The 10,469-nt window shown below is 45.1% G+C and overlaps 1 long non-coding RNA gene across 1 annotated transcript; it reads right to left on the bottom strand.

Annotated features, from left to right (window-relative positions):
- Window positions 1-8,818: 8,818 nt before the first annotated feature.
- Window positions 8,819-10,189, bottom strand: LOC136354840 (uncharacterized). Its single transcript, XR_010738685.1, has 2 exons — window positions 9,369-10,189; window positions 8,819-9,277 (listed from the first exon to the last, which is right to left on the bottom strand). It is a non-coding gene; the product is annotated as an uncharacterized lncRNA (long non-coding RNA).
- Window positions 10,190-10,469: the final 280 nt, after the last annotated feature.

Raw genomic sequence — 10,469 nt, 5'->3', positions numbered from 1 at the left:
GAAAATGTCTTTAACACTTTCTTTTTTTTTCTATAAATTGCCATCAAATGTGAAAAAAATGACCTTAACACTTTCATTTTTTTCCCAAGTAGATCGCCCTCGAATGTGGGGAAAAATGCTTTTAACACTTCCAAAAAATATTTCTATAGATTGCCCTCTAATGTGGGAAAAAAATTGCTGCTAACACTTTCATTTTTTTTCTCATTAGGTTGCCCTAATATGAAAAAAATGCTTTTAATACTTCCAAACTTCGTTTTTTCCTATTGATTGGCCTCTAATGTGAAAAATAATTTTAACACATCTAATTATTTTTTATCTAATAGTAGTGCATATGTTTTTGGTACTATGAATAATACTTAATTTTATTCTTTTTACCACTACGTCTATTTTCCAAGTAAATGATTCAATCGCCTATAGTGAATAATGCCCTTGCTGGAAGTTCTCGATGGCATTTGCATGCATTAGAGAAACATATTGTTGAGATTTTCCTTTACCACTTAGCCATACCCAATCCTGTTTCCATCGTCCTTAATCGTCCTATGGCCAAGAGCGGTCAACTCCTCCATCCCGCAGTCCTCAGTTACACGTGACTAACAACTCAGTACATTCAAGTATAGGCTACATCATCTATGGTAACATCATCTTTCTTTGATTTTCTAGCAAGGCAAGGACCTTTGAGCAAATCACCTTTGTCGACTTGGTGTACTTATATAACCGTTGGTGTGCCAACTCATCTGTACACATATTGTTTTGCCACTACATATCTTCCTCCCAAGTAAATGATACAATACCTGTATTGAATGGCTCTTATGCTGGCATTTGGATGCATTAGAGAGATTCATTGATAGGATTTTTCGTTATTAGTGAGGCATGCCAACACTATTCTCAGATCTTATAGTCATACTATAGCTGAAGCAGTTCAACTCTTCCATATTGTAGTATTCCGTTACTTGTGACCCACAACTCACTACACTCAAGTGTAGCCTATGATGGCAAAGGAGGCCCTTCACTCGAAATAACAGCATTAAAAGTTGCTCTTATGGGTGGCAATTATTTCCATTTTCCATTATCCAATTGAAACCTAAGTTACACATCAAAATTCTGTAGCGGTAACACTTAGCCCCGTTCTTTTCTGATTAAGATACAAATATTACCTCAGTTTTTGTTAGCATGCCTTTCGGACTGCAAACGGTGTATTTTGTGCAAAAACTTTCCATATATAAGTTATTTTAAAATATCATATAATACCATTTTCAAGTTTATAATAATTAAAACTCAATTAATCACACGCCAATGTCTTTCTTATTTTTCATGCCCTAACTTCATTTTCATCTTTAGAAATGAACACCACCTAGTGTCAGTTTGGATACATGCAACCTTTTCTTTCTTTTTGGGACTATCTATTACACATGTGGTAGAAAATACCCCTCAAAATCTTGTAATTTAGGACCGTTGGATAGGCTTTAAGATTCGTGCAAGGCCCAAATCCTAATCCCTTCCTTCTCCTCCTTTCCTTTTCCACTCAGCACCGCACGCCCAAAGCCCCGAACATTGTTTCTCATCGTCGCTGCCACCCAACCACACTGGCTTGCCGGAAGGCATCAAGGACATGAGGCTCCCCTGCAGGCCTCCTCCCCCCCCTTGCCCCCTTCCCCTCTCTCCTCAATCCGGTGCCGACAAGATGCCCCCGCTCCATCATCTTCCTCGTTTCCGACGGGTCTCCGCCACCACCATTTGCCGCCTCCTAACCACAAGCTTACTTTGCCGTAGCCACTAACGCCATCCCACCGCCCTCTTGCATCCTCACGGCTTTAGCGCTTGCGCCTTGCTGCCCGCCCGTGTCCATCGTCCACCATTAGACCGCCTCCTCCTACAGCCATCCCTCCAAGCTCGGTGATCTCTGTCCTCTTATCCCTCCCCCATCCCCTCCCTCCCCTACCCAAAAAGGGACCTGGAAGCCTAATTCCATTGCCTTCGTCGGGGTCGCCAGAGGTTCCAAAGCTGGAGAAGAAGGTGGCGTCAGAGCTAGAATCACGAAGAAGGTTGCCGAAACACGAATCGTGAAACAAATCCCAAGGTCAATAATCTGCAAGATTTCAGCCCCAAAATCTGTCACTAGGAATTTAGCCATTCCATTCTTTATTTTCTCTTGTGTGCAGTGTCTCACTTTCGGGCTCATTTGGAAAAAAAAAAGAATTTTTCTCATATCTAGGGCAATTGATTTTTTTTTCTTTTGACGTTAAAGGGCAATCAAATTGATTCCTACGAAAATCTTTAGAAAATTTTTGTGAGTTTTCTGCATTCCAAAGGAGGCATTCATCTGTGTGCATATGCATGAATGTGTACATAGGTGATGCTGGGAAAATATGTACTGTAAACCACATATATAATAGAAACCTGAAAACAACTGTTGAATTGAAAAAAACTTATGAGATTTGACCATGTCACCTAGAGTAAATATTTTACTCACATATTCAACCATGAGCACTTTTGGTGCTATGGACAGATATCAGACATTCATTTTTAGATCTAATGGTAGTTTTTAAGATTCCACTGAATATGTAATTTCCACTGCATATTTTCCATCTCTCAAATATTTTCACACCAAGGCACTAAGCCCAAGTTTACGGCCTTGTTTAGGCTGTGTTTAGATCCAAAGTTTGGATCCAAACTTCAGTCCTTTTCCATCACATCAACCTGTCATACACACACAACTTTTCAGTCACATCATCTCCAATTTTAACTAAAATCCAAACTTTGCGCTGAACTAAACACATTCCAAACTTTTTCTTCAAACTTTCAACTTTTCCATCACATCAAAACTTTCCTACACACATAAACTTTCAACTTTTCTATCACATTGTTCCAATTTCAACCAAACTTTCAATTTTAGCGTAAACTAAACACACCCTACATCTTCCTCTACACTGCGTGCGGCCTATTTGAAATTTATAGTGTTGATTAAATTAGTTGCCATGGAAACCGAACTGTTTGAATCATAGTTTAAAAAAATATTATATTTTAGAATGAAGGAGTATCGGACCTTCTTTGTCCTAAAATCCAAACTATGCACGGGGAAGAAGTAAAGGTCATGTTGATAGCTATGTTGGTGAGAGGTGCAGTAAATTGTTCTAGAGCTAGACTTCTGACTCTGAACAGGGATATCAATAAAAATGGATATCACTCTGAAGATTGCCTTGGGGAGTTGTGTTTTGAATCTACAGGGAGTCCAAAACTGAATTTGAATTTCAGAATTTGATTGTACTTATTGATCAATGCTACCCCTCATAATTGTTTGCCGTATACTCAGTTACCATGATCAAAGCCGACCGGCCGCGCATTCATGCCATCATCGAAATGCATACTCCATCACTCCATGTCTTGTATACTCAAGGTGCAAGCTGCCCATGCCCCATAGTAATAATATATTTTCCTAAACTGTAGCAATTTTTGTCAAGGTCGGCCAGATCGATATAAAAATATATTAGGGTTGACTAACTACGGTTTTTGAATATTTTACGAACTTTGATATATTCCAATGAATTAATTACCTTATTACCTACATATCAGTGCTCTAGGGGAAAAGAAAGGGTACAGAGACGTAGAAACGAGCAAACGGTTAAGCTAGTTCAGCAGCAACATATATTCAGCATCCAGATAATTAAAAATGGGAGAATACGGCGACCATTTTGAATTCTCGGGAGGAACCATAGTGCAATTTTTATATGCATGCAGGTTTCTCCTCTCTTCAAATCGTGTTGATTTGACGTTGGAATTCGTAGGAAAATTATTGAAACAACGCAACTTACTCCTGCTTTATTTCTTCCGATTTGTTTTATTTTTAGGATTAGGGCACTCCCTCCTACTCCACCCCTCTCTTCTTTAAAGGTTAATTTGGTATCGGCTTTCGTAGGGAATTGACAAATAAGCAAGGACCCTGTTTAATTCATTTCCCTTTGACTTTTTTTATTCTACATATACTTTAGCCAAAACTATCACGAAACTATATATTTAAAGTTGGTGTATTACACAATTACATATTGAACATTGAGCTTTTTAGCTAGCCACAATATCACAACTCTACAAACTTAGTGCCAATTTTTTCACAAAACTACAAAATAATTAACTAGAAAAGGATATTAATGTTAAGAATCTAAATACCAAATATATAGTTTTACAATATACTAAATTTGTATCTGCCATTAAGCCTTAATCTACAAATTTACGTTTCTTGGTAAATTTAGTGCTAATTAAATTTGTAGTTTTGTGATATTATCTTTTTAAATTTGTACTCTATACTACAAAACCTCTCATATATATAGTAAAAATATGATATTGTTACTATAATTATCGAATATTGTTTACTACATATGTGTGAGAATAATGTTAAGAATTACTATAGCTACAGTAGCCATATACAATACTGTAGAGGATAAACATCATACACACAAATTAATATGCATGTACTTCTAGCTGTGTATACATAGGCTTCATAAATGCTTTGTTAGAACCTGCAGCTATCTTTCTTTTTTTTTAAAAAAAAAACCTGCAGTTATCCTTAAGGCACAGTTGTAATGGGTTTCATCGTCTCTAGAAAATTTTTGGAGTACGTCCACCGCTATAGTTCGAACTAAAATAACTATAAATTGCTCACATATCTTGAATACGAGGATACCTAGCTAGAATGCTAGATGCAGATTTGAAGGGCATCACGCGGAAGTGGTGATGCGACGATATGCGATGGATGGATATGTGCGGTCGTTGGTCATGCAGTTCCCATGAAATTCTGGCGATTGACGACTCTGCAACTAACGTTTTTCTTCGGCATTTTTCTGCCCTGCCCATCAGTTTAATTTCAGCACTGTACATGTGATTTTCAGTTGGCCAAGGCCGGTCAGGCACCCGATTCATGGCGCATGGGTCACCGACCAAATTACATATGTGTTTTCTAGTTCTAAGTTATAGACAATGGAAATCGCCTATGAAAAACTGATGTTTAGAGGTAGGATTTAAGGAAGACTGCCCGTGAAAATGAAGAGATTTTTTGTAGGTGATCGTCTATAGGTCCCGCTTCTAAAAGTTTATTTTTACAGGTGGCACTACACTACCACTACCAGTAGAAATGATAATGTTAAATTAGTAATTTACTAATAGAGTGATTATGAGTAACTTTGTCATTTATGTTTTTTTTTTGGACCAATCCGTGGTCATCGCTTATATTTCATCAGAAAAGTAAAAAAATGAGAGAGAAAAAGTTTAGTCACTACTAAATGAATTATATCCCTCCACACCTTTTCTTTTTCATAATAATGTCTTTCCATGTTTCTACTACCTCTTTACTGAGGTGTAAGAGGTGATGGTATAAATAAGTCTAAACCCTTCGATAAAATAAGATCAGCGATTCAGATTGTAGTTGAGCTCTATTTTTATAGGTGGCATTTTTTAATGTCCTATGGAAATATATGAAATCCAAGCTTGGGAAAACTTGATTCAGCTAGTATACTGAATCAGTTATCAAAGATCTTTCGAATAAAATGATGCAGTTAGTAAATCATAAAGGGGCTGCTATATAACGGGATCCCGTTTTCGAACAGGATGATCCCGAGTAGGTATCAGGTCTGATACCTATCAGGTATCAGACGATTCTACACAACAGGATGATCCCGAGTAGGTATCAGGTGTGATACCTATCAGGTATCAGACGATTCTACACACGTTTCAGGTGATACTTGTAAGTATCATGTGATACTTATCAAGTATCATGCGATTTCTACCACGTATCACGTGATACTCGCGATGTATCATGTGAAACCTATCAGGTATCAGATGATTTCAACCACGTATCGTATCATGTGATACTTGTCAGGTATCAGACGATTTCTACCATGTATCGTGTGATACTTGTGAGGTATCGGATGATACCTACCAGGTATCAGGTGATTCCTACTAGATATAGCTGGGCATTCCGTTAGGGGAGGAGCACCCCGACACATGCGGTCGGCCCCTGCAGCCGTTCCTTGTAGACGAGGACAGCGACGGCGGCTGCAGGGGACGGGTGCAGCGGCGGCAGCGGGGGACGGGCACGACGGCGGCGGGGGACAGCGATGGCGGCGGTGGGGGATGGGCGCGGCGGCGGTGGCGGCGTCGACGGGGGACGGGCGCGGCGGCGGCGGGGGACAGCGACGGCGGCGGCGACGGGGGACGAGCGCAGCAGTGGCGGGGGACGGCGACGGCGACGAGTGAGCAGGCCTGGTGCGTGTATGGATAAGAATTGCGTTGTGGAGTTGGAGCTATCCTATTAGGGGACAGTATCCCGTCCCCTAGCATTCCCGTATCATAATGAACCATTTCTGAAGAAGCCTCCACCTAGCAGCTGCCAGTATTAATTTTCTTAAGAAGAAGAAGAAGACATAAACAGGCAGACAAATAGCTCTAGCATGATATGAATCACATCAATAATCGAGGTGCATGTCTCCCATAAAGTACTAATACAAGGTTCTACTCCATATATATACTCATCCATTTCAAAATATTTGACACCATTGATTTTTTAGCACATGTTTGACCGTTCGTCTTATTTAAAAAATTTGTGAAATATGTAAAATTATATGTGTACATGAAAGTATATTTAACAATGAATCAAATGATATGAAAAGAATAAATAATTACTTAAATTTTTTGAATAAGACGAATGATCAAACACGTACTTAAAAAGTCAACGGTGTCAAATATTTTGAAACGGAGGGAGTATAATTTTATCTAAGATAAGAACCTCACATGGATCATAAATTTTATTCTTTATTTTTTTTCCAGGAAACACATGGAACATAGTTGACAAGCTTGATAGTAGTATATACTATTGCTTCTTCAGTATGATACGAATAAGCATGCGGCTTGATTCGATCATATGAGGTAGTACTTTTTTTTCTTTCTGAGAGAATCAGTTTTTTTGTTTTGTTTGCGAGAAAGAGAGGAATCAGCTTTGATAGATAAGGAAATATGGGCCCTTGGGATAGAGCCAGAAAGGAAAAGTCCATTTTGACTCCCTTAAAAGTCGGCCGAATCTAATTCGTGCCCCTTAACCACAAAACAGGATAGAACGACTCTCCGAAATATTGAAACCGGTATACTTTGACTCCCTTAGTGGTTTTGGAGGGTGGTTTCGCTGATGTGGCACTTACTTGGCAGTGTTGACTGGGTCTTCTTCACACGTGGCGTTGACGTGGCGCCTATGTAATATTAGAATTAAAAATAGATGTGTGGGACCCACATGTCATTCACACACAAAAAAATACAAGGACCCACTGACTGTGGGGCCCACATGGTCCTCCTCTCCCCAACGTTTCTTCCCCCTTCCCCTCTCTCCGACGGTGGCGACGTCGATGGCGATCCATGCCATGTCGCAGCTGGACGGCAGTGCCGACGACCCCTCCCCGTCCCCTACCCCGGGCGCGAGGATGTCGCCATCGCGGATCTTCGCGGGGCTGCCGACGGCGCGCGGGGTGGCTAACGGCTCCTCCACCACGGCGAGGGGCGCGCGCCGCGCGGGGTGGCCTCTCTCTCCCTCTCCCGCTCGCTTCTCTCCCCCTCTCTCTCTCTCCTGTCGTCGGCGGCCGCAGAGTCGTCGCCATCGTGGATCTTTGCGGGGCCGCCGACGGTGCGCGGGGTGGCCGACGGCTCCTCCACCACGGCGAGGGGTGCGTGGGGTGGACGACGACGAGGGGCGCGCAGGGTGGCCTCTCTCTCCCTCTCCCGCTCGCTTCTCTCCCTCCCTCCCTCTCTCTCCCGTCGCCGGCGGCCGCAAGGTCGTCGCCGTCGCGGATCTTCGCGGAGCCGCCGATGGCGCGCGGGGTGGACGACGGCGAGGGGCGCGCGGGGTGGCCTCTCTCTCCCTCTCCCGCTCGCTTCTCTCTCTCCCTCTCTCTCTCTTTCCCATCACCAGCGGCCGCAAGGTTGTCGCCGTCGCGGATCTTCAAGCTACTTCGCAAGCGCGCCCATGACTACAACTCCGACGACGAGAAGCACCTCTCGGCGGAGGATGAGGAGGAGGAGGAGTGGGCCTCCAGCTTCGGTGACGACGAGGCCGCTGGCACCGTCGTGGCGTCTGAAGGGGAAGAGAAAAGGGGGAGAGAAAAGAGAGAGAAGGGAGAGAGAGGGAGGAGAAAGGATGACAAGTGGGCCCCACATGTCAGTGGGTCCCACTATGTATTTTTTTTTGAATGACATATGGGTCTCACAGATATTTTTTTAATTCTAATCCCACATAAGCGCCACGTGGGACGAAGACCGGGTCAACACCGCCACATCAGTGCCACGTCAGCAAAACCACCCCCCAAAACCGGTGAGGGAGTCAAATTGCACTGGTTTCAATAGTTTGGGGGTCGTTCTATCCGGTTTTCTGGTTGAGGGGTACGAAGTAGATTCGGCCTACAATTAAGGGACTTTTTCCAAGCCAGAAATGCACGTATATATGGGCCTCAGCCATCCGAAGGGCCCACTTCTCATATAGGCTCTGCACTCTAGTGGGCCGAAATATGGGTATCAGCCCATCCGGAGGGCCAACTTCTCATATAGGCTGTACTCTAGTGGGCCGAAAATATGGTTGTCAGCCCATCCAAAGGGCACACATATAAGTGGAATAAGTTCATTTGAGGTCCCTTAACTTGTCAACAAATCCGATTTTCGTCCCTCAACCGAAAAACCAGATATAATGGGTCCCTCAACTATCAAAACCGGCGCAGATGACATCCCTCAGCGGTTTTGAGGGCGGTTTTAGCTGACGTGGCGCCTACGTAGCTAATTTGACTCGATCTTAATATGACGTGGCACTTACGTGGCAATTTAATTTGAAAAAATAATAAAACCCATGGGACCCACATGTCAGTTCCACACATAAAATAATAAAAAATGGTGGGACCCATGTGGGCCCCACCTGTCATCCTCGCTCCTCTCTCTACTCTCTATCCTCTCCCTCGATACATTCTCTCTCTCCGGCTAATGGAGCGGGGCGAGCGGCGGTCGGCAGAAGCGGGCGACGCGCGGGGCCATAAAGCGCAGACGGCCGCGACTGCTGGCGTTGTGGAGAAGGGCGTTGGCGGGAGCATCTCCTCCGGGTACTGAAACCACGACGCCGACTCATCCTCCGCCATCGCCGCCGGCCGCCGCCACCGCCGCCGTCGTCGCCGTCCTCTCCGGCCTCGGCGGCTTCCGCGGCGCCTGACTCTGCATGATGACGTGGCCATTGCACCAGAGCAGCTCGACGAGCCCGTCGTCTTCGCTGCAACAACAACAATAACCAAAGAATCACTCATCTGATCGCCTCCAATCCATGGAAAGATCTCCAGCTTCGATCTAAGAAACGCACGAACCCTAATGGCGCAAAGCCATCTCCCATGCTGGTGGTGTTCCAATCAGGGACGAACTGGTTCATGGCATTAACAACCCTAATTAATCACTCACTGCAAGGAGAAGCACAACAACTCTGTCTTGTTTCTACTTGCAAAGCCAATGATCATATCAGATTCTGCAAGAATCAGAACAAGTACTTTCGCATCATGCAAAAAATATTTCTCTTTTTTTTATCAATGAAGCTTCAAGCTTTCCTGAGGACAAGAACAAAATTTGTAGGTTTGCCAAAATTTAAGGGAAAACTGAACTCCAAAGAACAAAATTTGTAGGTTTGGCAACGCCAATGCACGCCCTGGCTCACGGGAGATCGAGGCGTCATCTGGCTTGGGCGCGAGGCAGCAAGGCGCATTGCCCGAGAGGAGGGAGGCCGCCACTCCGGCGCCCACGCGAAGGCCCCCAAGGTCGCCGCGCCGGTGACCGCGCCCGAGGTCGGCTTCCGCGCCGGCGCCAGTGCCCAAGGCCGCCTCCACCCCGGCTCCCACGCGCTGTTCCCCAAGGCCGCCGCCACTCCGGCGCCCACGCACCAGCCCCCAAGGCCGCCGCTGCTCCGCCCGCCCCCTCCCCCCACCCACGACCTCGACTCCCGGGGGCTCTCCGCCGCCGCTTTGCCCACCCGCCGCCGCTCCGGCCGCCGTCGCCACTACTTCCTCGGACGACCTCGACTCCCGCGGGCTCTCCGCTGCCGCCTCGCCGGCTTCGCGCGCTGCCGCTCGGGCCACCGTCGCCCCGCCGACTTCGCGCGCCACCGCTCCGGCCTTGTCTTGCAGACTGCAGAGCAGGGGAGAGAAGAGAGAGGATTAAGGATGACATGTGGGACCCGCGTGGGTCCCACCATTTTTATTATTTGGTGTATGAAACTGGCATGTGGGTCCCACGGTTTTATATTTTTTTAAATTAAATTACCACATAAGCGCCACGTGGATGCTACATGGAATGAAGACCTAGTCAAAGCAGCCACGTAGGTGCCACATCAGCCAAAACCAGGCACAATACTACCGAGGGACCTCGTTTGCACGGTTTTGTAAGTTGAAGGATGCGTTCTACCCGGTTTTGCACTCAAG

Source organism: Oryza sativa, chromosome 12, assembly GCF_034140825.1.
Source record: "Oryza sativa Japonica Group chromosome 12, ASM3414082v1".
Classification (NCBI taxonomy): Eukaryota; Viridiplantae; Streptophyta; class Magnoliopsida; order Poales; family Poaceae; genus Oryza; species Oryza sativa.
The sequence above is the reverse complement of the archived record's forward strand: the minus strand, read 5'-3'. Positions and strand labels throughout refer to the sequence as shown.